Source organism: Cyrtonyx montezumae, unplaced genomic scaffold (assembly GCF_038088225.1).
Source record: "Cyrtonyx montezumae isolate F1298 unplaced genomic scaffold, pur_monq_1.0 scaffold_3, whole genome shotgun sequence".
Classification (NCBI taxonomy): domain Eukaryota; kingdom Metazoa; phylum Chordata; class Aves; order Galliformes; family Odontophoridae; genus Cyrtonyx; species Cyrtonyx montezumae.
Genome location: NW_027072034.1, coordinates 27,909,549 through 27,922,299, shown reverse-complemented (window position 1 = coordinate 27,922,299; position 12,751 = coordinate 27,909,549). Strand labels below are relative to the sequence as shown.

Sequence of the window (12,751 nt, the reverse complement as noted above, 5' to 3'; positions counted from 1 at the left end):
AATAGAACTTACAGAAATGTGGGAAGCTAAACAGTGGATTTACGAAGCAGAAGAAGCAGGAGATTAAAGATCACACTATCCAAGACATGTAGAATGCCTTGGTAGCAGCAGAGGTCATTTTTGCTAAACTTTTGTTAGAGAAAGTTGCCTATGAAAGTTCTTCACTCCTTTAAATCTTATTTTCAAAAAATATGACACAAAGGTATAAAGCCAATTAAAAATACAGATTTGGAGTGGCAGTAAAAGAATTTAATACAACTGGTAATAAAGCCAATTTGATCCTAAATGAAGACTTTCATCAAAGATTTTTTTTAGAACTTTATTGAGTTCTTTTTCCAGCAAAAAGATTTGAGCAAAGCTTTTTCGTTTTTTGTTTTATTTTTACTTTTCTCTCTAAGGAAAGAAAGTAACACTTTGTTTAGAATATCTAAAATACTTAAGCTTCTTCAGCATAAAAATTCCATCTGGATTTTAAAGATAACTGTTGTGTTCTTATCTTTATTATGGGTATCTGGAAGATTCCTTTTCTTTATTAAAGATGGCTTTCTCTATTGCAAATAAAAATATATTTTACTTTCTTACACTCATACTTTTAATTCAGCTTGAGCATCCTGGTTGAGCTTACTTGCAGTTAGCAAAACAAATCCATCCAGTGAGGACAAGCCATACAGAAGTTCCTTCATGCTAAAATCTAGGGCTGTGTTTATGTGATATGTAGATCTGACGTTGTTAATTTCAAGCCATGTTAAAGCTCAAGTTCTTTGTCTTTGCTATAATTATGTAAATGTTTGTTAATTATCCAGTTAGATCTGGTTGTGTTTTTTTTGTTTGTTTTTTGTTTTGTTTTTTTTTGCTTGTTTGAATCCACAACCATTATCTCCTAAATTCTTCATTCAACCAAAAGCTTTAATAAGTGCATATGACTGGGGACAGGTGAAAACTGCTTGCGTGCTTGAGAAAGGCTGGTGTTTCTCTGCGCTGAGGAAAGGCTGAATCTCCTTGTTTCAGCAGTTTTTAAGCTTTTAAGCTTAAAGCTTTGTATCACTTTTCACCTTCGAAAAACCAAGTGATGATAGTATTGCTATATTAAACTTTTCTAAGATGCTGGCTGAGTGTGTAATTCTCTCTCTTCCCTCATCATTCTGTTATTTGAATACAGTGCTGAGTTGTAGATTAGTGTCTGCTTTTGTTTCAGGGTTTTGTATCAGAGTGGCACTGACAATAATTGGTTTCCCCTGTTCTTCCTCACTGAAGTGATGAGGCTTAGTGGTCCATCACCTCACTGATGCTGTTTTTATCTGGATCTTGTCAGAACTATACAGGCATATTGCCAGGAAATATATTTGTCCAAACATGCATGTGTTTGAGTTTGTTTTTTTTCTCTCTTTTCTGAGGTTTGAGAAATCAAGATAGTAATGCAGTATCCTGCAGTTTCTGGTATGTGAACAACGGCAGTGATTTACTGTGGAATAGCTGTAATACTTGATTACAAAAGTGTGTATCTTGTCACTCAAAATCAGAGACTGCTTTGCTTTCTTGGTGTCATAGAAGCATAGAATGGCTTATGTTGGAGTAGACCTCAGAATCACAGAACTGTAGAGGTTGGAAGGGACCTCCAGAGATCGAGTCCAACCCCCTGCCAAGGCAGCTCCCTAGCCCAGGTTGCACAGGTAGGCGTCCAGGTGGGTCTGGAACGTCTCCAGAGAAGGAGACTCCACCACCTCTCTGTGCAGCTGTGCCAGTGCTCCGTCACTGCACTGGGAAGAAGTCCTTCCTCGCATTTATGCAGAACTTGCTCAGTTTATGACCTTATGCCTCAGTTTGTGACCATTTCCCCCACTCTTATCACCACACATCTCTAAGAAGAGTCTGGCCTCATCCCTTCAGCTCCCATTCCTTAGATATTTATAGACATGGATCAGATCCCCTCTGAGTCTTCTTTTCTCAAGGCTGAACAGACCCAGGTCCCACAGCCTTTCGTCATGAGAGAGGTGTTCCACGTCCTTTATCATCTTTGTAGCCCTGTGCTGGACTCTTTCCAGGAGATCCCTGTCTTTTTCTGTACCAGGGAGCCCAGAACTGGTAGTTCAGGTGAAGTTTGGCCAGGGCAGAGTAGAATGGGAGGATCACCTCCGTTGACAAGCTCCAACCCCCACACAGAGCTGCCCCCCAACCCCCAAATCAGGCTGCCCAGGGTCCCATCCAACCTAGCCTTGAGAGCCTCCAGGGATGGGGCACCAGAGCTTCTCTGGGCTGCCTGTGCTACCACCTCACTGCCCTCTGAGGAAAGAATTTCCACCCAGTATCTAACCTGATTTTCTCCTTTTTTAGTTTAAAGCCATTCCCCCTTGTTCTATCACTATTAGACTGTATAAAATGTTGCTCCACTTCCTGCTTATAAGCTCCCTTCAAGTACTAGAAGGCTGCAGTAATGTCTCCCCAGAGTCTAAGCAAACCCATCTCCCACAACCTTTTGCTGTGAGAGTCCTGTGATCATCTTCATGTCCCTTCTCTGGATCTGCTCCAGCAGCTCTGCATCCTTATTTTGCTGGGTGCCCCAGATCTGGACACAGGTGTCTTTGTGATATCACCCACTCCCTTCCCACTTATAGAGTTGTTTGAGATGAATGGGACCTTTAATGGTCTTCTAGTCCAACTCTCCTGCAGTGAACAGGGATACCGAAAGGGAGATGAGGTTGCTCAGGGCCTGGTCCAGCCTGACCTTGCATGTCTCTACGGAGAGTGCATTCACCATGTCTCTGGGAAACCTGTTCAATGCTTCACTACTCTTATTATAAAAGACTTCTTCCTTATAACCACTTTCAATCTCCCTTGCTTTAGTTTGAAACCATTTCCTCTTGTCCTGTCACAACAAACTACTCAAGAGTCTGTTCCCTTCTTTTTCATAGCCTCCCTTCAAACACAGAAAGGGAGCTACTGTCTTAATGCCCTCAATGGGCATGGCATTTCATGTCCTTTTAACGGCCTGCTGGAAAAGAAGCGTTTTATGATCAGTTTCCTTTTATGTTTTTCTTGAGTGTAGTGATACTCTTTGAAGATGTACTCTTAGGTTTCCCGTGGTTGACTGATTTTGGCTGTAGTTCCATTTACAAGACCTGCTACATGAAGCTACTCAAAATTTTATCCCCCTCTCTTGCATGAGCCTGTGCTAAAACCTTTATTATACTACTCCTCAGCTGCCTGAGTGAGATCTGTTGCTTCCTAGGTATGAGTTTGCCAGATCGAGGTCTGTAGTTTCACAAAAATGCTTTTGTTGGGTTCTATTACTTGTCAAACTGGATTCCATGCAGATACAGAAGCTCTAGAGTTGGCCTGGTTAGACTCTCTGACTCTGGAGCAGATAAGCAGTCCAAGCTATTCCCCTGAAAGAAAAGGGAACAAAGGATCATTTCTCCTCCGGTTCTCAGCTTTGGAACATAGAAATTGAATTGTCTCTGATCTCCATTCTGCTTCAGTCTTCCAAAGTGTGATTTCCACATTACTTGTGGAGCTTATCTTCCACAACTGGCTTCCTTGTAGGCAACGTCAGGCTGTTTTTCCCTTTCAGTATCTCTGATATTGGCTGGAGACTGAAGTACCACTGCTTCCTTTGTTCACCGCAGTTGGTATGCAGCCTGTGCTGGTTTAGACTCTGTTGAGACAGAACTAGTAGCACTGAATCCTGGACTCTGCCACTCCAGCCTTTCCTGTATTGTCTTGCAGCACCAAAGCTAAAGTGCTTTTCTCAGCAGAGCAGGCTTACTTTCATTCTGTATGAGAGGTAACGATTAATAGCAGAGTTGCTCTGTGTAACTACATTACATGGTAAAATCAGCTGGGTTCTCAAACTGCACACTCATTCCTCTTACTCAGTTCTCAGTTTTTGTTTTAGCTCCAATAGAATGTTTGGAATACTGGCTGGGGTTCTTCTTCTGTCTGAGCCCCTTCCTGGCTGCCATTTCTGCCTGCTGCTGTTGTTGGATAACACCAGCCTTCTTACCACCCCCAATGCTACCCTTCTGAGACTCTCACGCCAGTCATTCAAAGAGCATTTTCTATCTGCTTGGATATATGCTTCAGAAAACTCATTTTCTCTTGAATCTCTAGTTAAGGTTGCATGGAATTTTCTTGGCTTTAAACACCTCCTGCAGGGAGTGACAGAAGTTTGGGCCGTTGTCATGGATCACCTCCATAGACGACCCCCGTTTGAAGTTTTGTCTTTTAAGTGAATTCCTGGTCCTACTTCATATAAAGTATCAGCCTTTCCTTTCCGCCTTTGTGTTTTGTTGGTGGGATTCATTTCCCACCTTCAGGCTCCATGTCTTCAAGATTTAGGCTGAGGGGATCTTCACCTAGGATGAGGCAGGTGCAGGGATATGATGGCGTTGTGTTTCTTCAAGAGTTATACTGGTGCAAGTACGGCTTGGGAGCACCAGCCCTAAGCAGATAAATGCTGTTGGTTACACTAAGAAGTATTGCTGCTTATACTCAGAACTATTAGTATTCTGTGGCTTCCTCACAGATTCTTGATTAGAAGAACAGTGTTTGAAAATATGCTGAGGACCTTAAATACAGGTTTGCACAGCTTGCAAGCAGAATTTATTTTCTAATATATGTAATGAATCTTGATGAAAGTCATTCACAGTAAAGTGGGATGCTTATTTGCTTTCTGTGCAGGCTTATATTGTTGTTTAACTTGATTTTGAAACTTAAGGTGCTTGTAAGCAAAATGTTGGAATGGAAAGCTGTATGGGAACTGTTGAATCACGGCCTGAGCCACTGATTGATCACCTGAAGTGAGCACTGAGTCAGCCATGGGAGCACAGGTGAAAGCAATTCACCTGTGTGACCAGAACGGGTGGAGTCTCCACCTCTCCCAGACTCCATTTAAGGTCTGACCACCACTCTTACTGGAGCTCCCTTCCTTGTGGAGTTTTCCCCTGTGAGTCTTGGTCCTTGGACATGGGTGAGTATTTATCTTTGTGTTGATTGTCTCTTCTCTGTCCCAGTAATCTTTCTATTTACACTGTCTATAAAATATATTGGCTAACAATGCCATTTGGTATTATTCATTTTGTTAACTTCATCTCTTACAAATGCCTTCTCTACTGTTTCTGAGCAGTATTCAGAAAGAAACTGTAAGAAGAAATAGGCAGTGACACCTTATGGAGTTCAGCTTAAGTTTGTTTCATTTTAAGGCAAAATGCCAGCAGCTCACCAGGAATATCTTAAGCCACATTTAACATTAACATAACCAACCAGATATTGGAAGTCTTAAGGAGTTTGCTTTCTGACTGTACTTTCAGTGGATGAAACAACATGTAAAAACAGTGCATTTGTTTATTCTGATTCAGAATTCTTATTTTGGATTGGAGTAAACAAGATTTTTGCTTAAGAAGGATTTGTATGAGTTTTGGGAGTATACGAATATAGCATCCCATGTGGTTTCTAGCTGTGTGTTAATTTGGTGCGGGGAGGTAACTAAACAGGAACATTCTTTCCTCTGTGTAACCAAAATAGTATTTCAGAGACTAGTGCTGCACTTTCTTGTGTTCAGATGTTGCTTTTGATTATGTCACTTGTAAGGTATAGTGTTTGACTGAGGCAAATGTTAAGCTGCAGATCCTCCTCCAAGTCAGCAAGCAAACTGCCATGAATTTGAGAAGAGAATCTCTAAGGAGATTATTCTTCCCTATTTTTTACTGTGGAACAGAACTGTTTTGATTAACTGCCACCTACGGTACTTTCAAAGTCCTGTTAGTTTTAACAACAGCTTTTAACGTTTCCCAGAGCACTTGGTGAGGGTTGTGGGGGTACTCTTTAGGAAAGTTGTTTTCACTGTCTGCCTGGCTTGAGTGAAATATTTTCTTGTGCTCCTGAAGTTTTGGATGTAAGGACCCAGCGTGTGATACTAGAGTTAGAAGATAGAAGACCCAGTTATGCTGAACATCGCATAAAGCGTGAGATAAAGATGCTGTTTGCATCAGGGAAGGGATGTTTGTCTCTGCTAAAGGATTCTTCTATTCAGGTAGTAGGAGTGGTGGTCAGTAGTTAATTGTCCTGTGTGTAAGGTTGGAGAGCTGGGACAGATTAATGAGCCACTGATAGTTATGCATACAGGACTATATAAAGTAAAACTGAGGCAATTGGGCAGGTGATTTATATAAATCTTGCCCACAAAGCAAGACGTGGATTGACATTGCTGAACTTTGAAAGGAGGGCGAGTTCTTGGTTTACTGTGTGGGATCTAACAAAGGCCAAAGCAGGACCTTTTGTAGTTAACTTCATGTTTCCACCAGTAGGTTAAAAAAGCAGTTAACTGAAAAGATTGCTCTGATGTGAAGAGTCTCAAGCAGTGGAACTCCATTTTTCACATCTCTTCTAAAACCTTCTGTAGCAAAGCTATGCTGTTGAGGGAAGGGATGTTCCTTTCCCTTCACACCCTGCCATCCCCAGCAGCTGTGGCTGTAGCCTTGAGCACAGCCTCGACTTGGAATATTTGCCTGCCTGCGGATGTGCAAGATGTCAAACTTGTGCCTGCTAAGCCTGTCTTCCAAGCATCTCTGTCACAGAGCTGCACCCTGACTTCTCTGAAGCTGAGTCCATGCTAACTGTGTTTTTTTCCAGGCTTGAAGTGAGGAACACAGAAAATACTTCCTGGAGATTTTAGTGTCTATCTATAGGAGTTGGCATGCAGTGTACTAGGGAGAGGATCTTGTTTTTTTCCATCTGGGCACCTAAGGCATGGGGTGCAGAAGCATTTCCAGGGAGAATTCTGAATATTTCTACATTTTTATCACTTTGTTCCAAACAAAACTATGGATTCAGGCATGCTGGAAATACAAGCAAATATTGGAAGCATTTCAACAGCAGTTTCTGACCCTTGGAAGGCATTAGCAGCTTTCAGTAGCATGGCTTTGTTTTTGTGGTGGTTATTTTTTCTTTTGTAAACAGGGCTGCCATTCCTTTTTGATCACTTAAGGTTGTACCAGACATAACCAGCGCTGGGCTATGTGCACTTGTATTGCTGCCTCAAGTGTGGCTACTGCAGTTTGGTCAGACAAGTGTTTTCAGGTCAGTTGCACATGCTGAACAGTGCAGCTAAACTGCAGTATCAGTCACGTTGGTGTAGCCAGTATTTCTGAACTACTATCTGCACTTTTTGAGTATGATCCCGTCAGCCTCTTTGATTACCCTGCCAGAGGACTGCAGGGTAGGGTAACTGACCCTCAGGTTAGTATTGGGACCAGTGCTCTTTAATATCCACATCAATTATATAGACAGTGGGAACCGAGTACACCCTCAGAAAGTTCCCAGATGACACCAAGCTGTGTGGAGCAGTCAGTGTGCCTGAGGGATGGGATGCCATCCAGAGAGACCTAGGCAGGCTTGAGCAGTGGTCCAGGAGAACCTCATGATTCTCAACAAATCCAGGTGCAAGGTCTTGCACCTGTTTTGTGGCATCCCACTCCCCCCCATCAGTGTAAGCTGGAAGATGTAAGGATAGAGCGCAGCCCTGCTGAAAAGGACTTGGGGATACTGGTAGATGTCAAGCTGGACACAAGCCAGCAGTGTGCCCTCACAGCCCAGAAAGCCAACTGTATTCTGCGCTGCGTCAAAAGAAGCATGGCCCCTGTGACCATGGGGCTGTTCAACCTGGAGAAAGCTCTAGGGAGACCTGATAGCAGCTTTCAATATCTAAAAGAGGTGCTGTAAGGTGAAAGGAGGGGTCTGTTGTGACAGGACAAGAGAAAATGGTTTCTGACTAGAAGAGGGGAGTTTTAAACTGGATATGAGAAAAAGATTTTTTTACAGTAAGGATGATGAGGCAATGGAACAGGTTGCCCAGAAATGCGTAAGAATGCTCCATTCTTGCAGACATCCAAGGTCAGATTGGACAGGGTTCTGAGCAACCTGATCAAGTTGTAGGTGTGTAGATGTCCCTGTTCATTGCAGGGGGGTTGGACTAGGTGAGCTTTAAAGGTCCTTTCCACCTCAAATGGTTCTATAATGTTGATAAGCTTTGCAGGCCTTGGCTGGCTGGAGCTCTAAGTACATGAACATAAACCTAGTGGCAATGTACATAATGCCTAGATGCCAAGGGAATCAATCCAGCAGCTATTTGGACAACAGAGGACACTACTCTCAGAAATGTGGTTGCTGACAAGTTGTAGGCTTGAAAACTGTTTAAAGGACCTCACTTGCTTAGCAGCTCTCAGAAGATATTTTGTCTTTACTTTGGAATATCTAGCAGAAAATGTAGTTGCATACTTGGGAGTAGAATGCACTCTTTATGAGATTATAGCAAGAGTCTACTGCTTACTGAGGTGTTTGGGATAATTTCCTGGTCAGTGCTATCCATTATTGTGCTGAGTTTTGAACTGTCTTCAAACATGGGTTAAGGAATTTTGCCAAGAATGGTCCAGGACATGGCTCTTTTAAAGGGACCTAGGAAATGCACTGTTTAGTGCTAGTTTTGTAAAGGAAACTTTGCCTGTTGTGTCTTTCCTTTTCAAGGTAAAATGATGAGAGTGTGATGTATCTTTAGTGAAAGTTAATTACTGTTGTGGGATGAATGTTGCTGCTTCGTATGCTGCTCTAGTGGTTTTCTGTTTATTTCATTAGGATTCAATCTTTTACTGAAACTATTGGCTCCAATTTCCTGATTCTTCCCTTTCAAATACTGAATGCCAAGGTTGTTATGTAGCTAAACCAGTTAATCGGGAAAACCACAAGTTTACTGCTCATAATATATCCAAGATCATTGCAAGTATTTTCTGCAAGTACACATCTGATTAAAAGATCTGAAGAGGACACTTAAGGATGCAGGCAAAACTGTATGTAGTGGTCTTTTCTCAGATGCCATGGGGGGGACAGGTTGTATACTGATAAACACTGTCAGAGCAAATAGGATATGTGTGCTATTGTTGATCCATGGGCTTGATGGAACAAGTCCTTACAAATAGCAGGGAGCTGTGGATGTTCACTTGCCTTGTGCTCTGTGAAGACATCTTGGCTTCCTTGGCTGACCGATGCTTCAGTGGTAGCTGGGAGCTCCACAGCAATTGATTCCTCCTTGAGATGTTCCCCCCCTATTCTCCTCCTAGTTCTTGTTTCTTGCAGTGTCTTATTGGAATGGTGGCATCATGTGAGAGTCCTGCATGTCTCTGTTACCGTGGCATTGGTGGTCACTGCCTTTCATGGCAAGGTCACAGGCTGGAGGCTGGATAAATGACTTAATGGGTTTGGGTTTTTTTTGCATTATTTTACCTTCCTTCAGTAGCAACCTGCCCATTTGCTTCTCTAAGCTTCTTTCTCCTCAGGTTCTTTCCCGCCTGGATGATTCTGATTTCGTGTATTTGTGGTTCTGGTTTTCAGTGGGTTTTGTTTTGTTTTTCAACAAAGGCTTGTATTTGGCTTTGGGAATCTATTTAATAATTACTATTTGAAAGCTGGGACAGAGAACAGAGATTTCTACTGAAATTAATGCATTGCATTTCAGGGAGTAAACGTGGAAATTCTTTGCCCTTACTCTGTAATATACTTTTCCCAATTACAGTAAAGGGTTACCTTTATCCAGATAGAGCCCTAACTCCTACTGTGACACAGCTTGTTTCTCAGCTCTTACTGAGTAGGTTGCTGGCATACAAGTCCCAGATGGCCAGTCACAGAAGAAAGGTTTTTCAGGGAACTGTGTGTTTCAAGAGTAGAGTGGGAGTAGATTCAGGTTAATTTTACCCTCTCTGGTTCCCTTTATTTTAGAATCTCCACTAAAAATTGTAGTCACTGAAGAGCACTATTTTGGGCATTCCTAAATGTCAGGTATTTCTTGCCACTAACAGGTGATAACTGTGTGGAACATTGTCCCTTATAGCACCTTCAGGAGGTGTATGACTCAGGTCGTTTCAAAAGGCAGTGTCTCAGTTTTATCGTTGATACCTGTATGCATACCTGTATGCCTTTCTGTTCAATTGTGTGGAAACCTGCCTTAACTTTGGAATTTGGGTGTTTTATTAGCAAAATGTCTTAGTAGTCTTAATTAGCAATATTCTAAATCCTTTCCCACATAAGTGATTGTTACTTGGGTACAATGAAGAGCTAGTTCTTGATCTTTTGAAGCGTCCTACTGACACCATTAAATAGACTTTGGTGTGGAAAGTGAAGTTATCCTGAGCTGTATCTATTATACAGTCACAGTGTAGGTTCTTCTAAATGCTGTTAAGTATTAACACAAGAAAGCCCATGCTGAACATGCAGGTACGTTTTCAGATGAAAATTCAGTTTTGTGCTTCCCATAGAAATAAAATACTCCCCATAGAGGATGTAGCCATTATTGCTGTAAGCACTTCTTATTAAAATAACCCTCGCATGCCATATTTGTTGCAACAGAGCGTGTAAAAGGGAGTTTCCTCTCACTGAATTCTTGATATCTGAAAATACAGCAGTAATTTTCTCTGCTCCCTCTGTAAGAACTGAGGAAGGACAGATATGTCTGCTGGTGATCCACCCCCCCCCCCCCCACTAAATGCAGTGCCTAAATGCACTCTTGTACTGAGCCTTTTGACCTTTAAATGGCAGCAGGTGAGATGAATCCTGTCTGCAATCAATAAGAAGCAGAGGTTCCCCAATGAATGTTGTGCCCTTCAAGAGGTGGCTGTGTTATGAGGGCTCTCTTATATCTGATTTTTATGGTTACCACGTTATTCCTTCTCTCCCCACAGCTTCCTATGTGAGGTTCCATGTCTGTCAATGGGCAGCTTCTCTCTGGGTTCATAGAACAGGAAGAAAGGAAAATGAACAGGAAGAAATGAAATTTAGTTTTTGAAATTAAACAAAGCTTTCTAAATAAGGGAATGGACTTTGTATCCCCTGATTGTTTCATAAAGGAAGAAAGAGAAAACAAAGATTGCTTCAATATTAGATTAGAAATTGGTGCTTCAGAGACCCACTGCATGACAGAAGTTGCTTGGCCAGTGGATTTTACTTAACTAGATGAAATTTTCCTTCAGAGCAGAGGTCAAATGCCTCACTTAGAGTGTGGAAGGCATGTTAGAGAAGTGGGAGTTCAAAATGTTATTAGGAAGAAACATCCTATTTCTCTGGGGTGTGCCAGTGACCTAGCCTTCCAGAAGCTATTTACCTCTACATATCCCCCTGTGCTTGTAACTTCCACCTTTCTTCTTTCCTTAAGTGTAAAGGTGAATAAAGGTGAACACTGTGTCTTTGGAATTCATTGATTTAGCCTGTTGTTTTGTGTGTATATATAGAGAGACAAATTCTAGCCAGACAGCAACAGCCAAACCTTAACTGTTTCAGAAATGAAAAACACTTTGGCAAAATTAATTCACTGAAATAATGAAAATAAAGTTAAAAGAATTATTTGAAAAGATATTGACTTTTGAGTTGTGATGTCTCGCATCAGACTTGGTTAGGGGAAATCTTTATTCTAAAAAATGAAGTGTTGTGGAAGATTGATATACTGAAACTGGCATAACAGAATAAATGGAGGAGGTTCTTAATTAGAAGTGGGACACTAATGATTTTAAGTGTACTGAAGGAATTTGAGGAAGCTGCAAATAAACAAAAATATTCTTTCTAATTAAAACTGGTTATAAAATGAGATTGCAGTGAATGGTATTTATATCATCAAAAATTCTGGGAGATGTTTTTTCTTATACAATATTTTATTAACCTCTGGAGTTCAGTGCCATATGATATCTAGAAAGAAGAGCCTAGTACAGTTCAAAAGTAATTGGACTTCTGGATGTATGACATTTATTTATACAGAAGAAAATATAAACCTGGGTGCTAGATCCACAGCCTTGTCTTATTGTAAATTTTTGTAAATATTGTATTGATTAAAATTAAATGTAATTGTTAATTAACTTAACAGGCACAAAGCTGTACAGTTTCAGTGAAGGAAATTTGCACATCTGTACAGAATAATTTTAATGAATAAAGAATGATTTTAATGAATAAAGAACAGTTTGGGTTGGAAGGGACCCTTATGATTGCCTAGTTCCAACCCCCCTGCTCTAGGCAGGGACACCTCCCACTACACCAGGTTGCTCAAAGCCCCATCCAGCCTGGCCTTGAATGCTTCCAGGGAGGGCCATTTACAACCCCTCTGGGCAGCCTGTTCCAGTGTCTCACCACCTTTGCATTAAAGAATTTATTCCTATCATCTAGTCTAAATCTACCTTCTTCCAGTTTAAAGCCATTTCCCCTTGTCCTTTTGCTACCTGCCTTATAAAAAGTCCTTCCCCAACTTTTCTGTAGGCCCTCTTCAGGTACTGCTATAAGGTCTCCTCAGAGCCTTCTCTTCTCCATGCTGACGAGCCCCAGATCTCTCAGTCTGTCCCCATAGGGGAGGTGCTCCAGCCCTTTGTGGCCCTCCTCTGGACCTGCTCCAACAGCTCCATGTCCTTCTTGTGTTGGAGGCTCCAGAACTGGATGCAGTACTCCAGGTGGGGTCTCACAAGAGCAGAGTAGAGGGGCAGAATCACCTCCCTTGACCTGCTGGTCATTCTTCTCTTGATCCAGCCCATGGCGCAGTTGGCCTTCTGGGCTGCAAGCATACATTGCTGGCTCACGTTGAATCTCTAATCAATCAACACCCCCTAAATCCTTCTCCTCAGAGCTAATCTCAAGCCACTCTCCACCCAGCCTGTAGGTGTGCTTGGGATTGCCCTGACCCAGGTGCAGGAAGTTGCAGTTGGCCTTGTTGAACTTCTTGAAGTTGGCATGGGCC

The 12,751-nt window shown here is 41.9% G+C and overlaps 1 protein-coding gene across 2 annotated transcripts in view; it reads left to right on the top strand.

Annotated features, from left to right (window-relative positions):
- Nucleotides 1-12,751, top strand: part of NAXD (NAD(P)HX dehydratase) — a 48,984-nt gene that overhangs the window by 22,407 nt on the left and 13,826 nt on the right. The gene's annotated exons all lie outside the window — the stretch shown is intronic.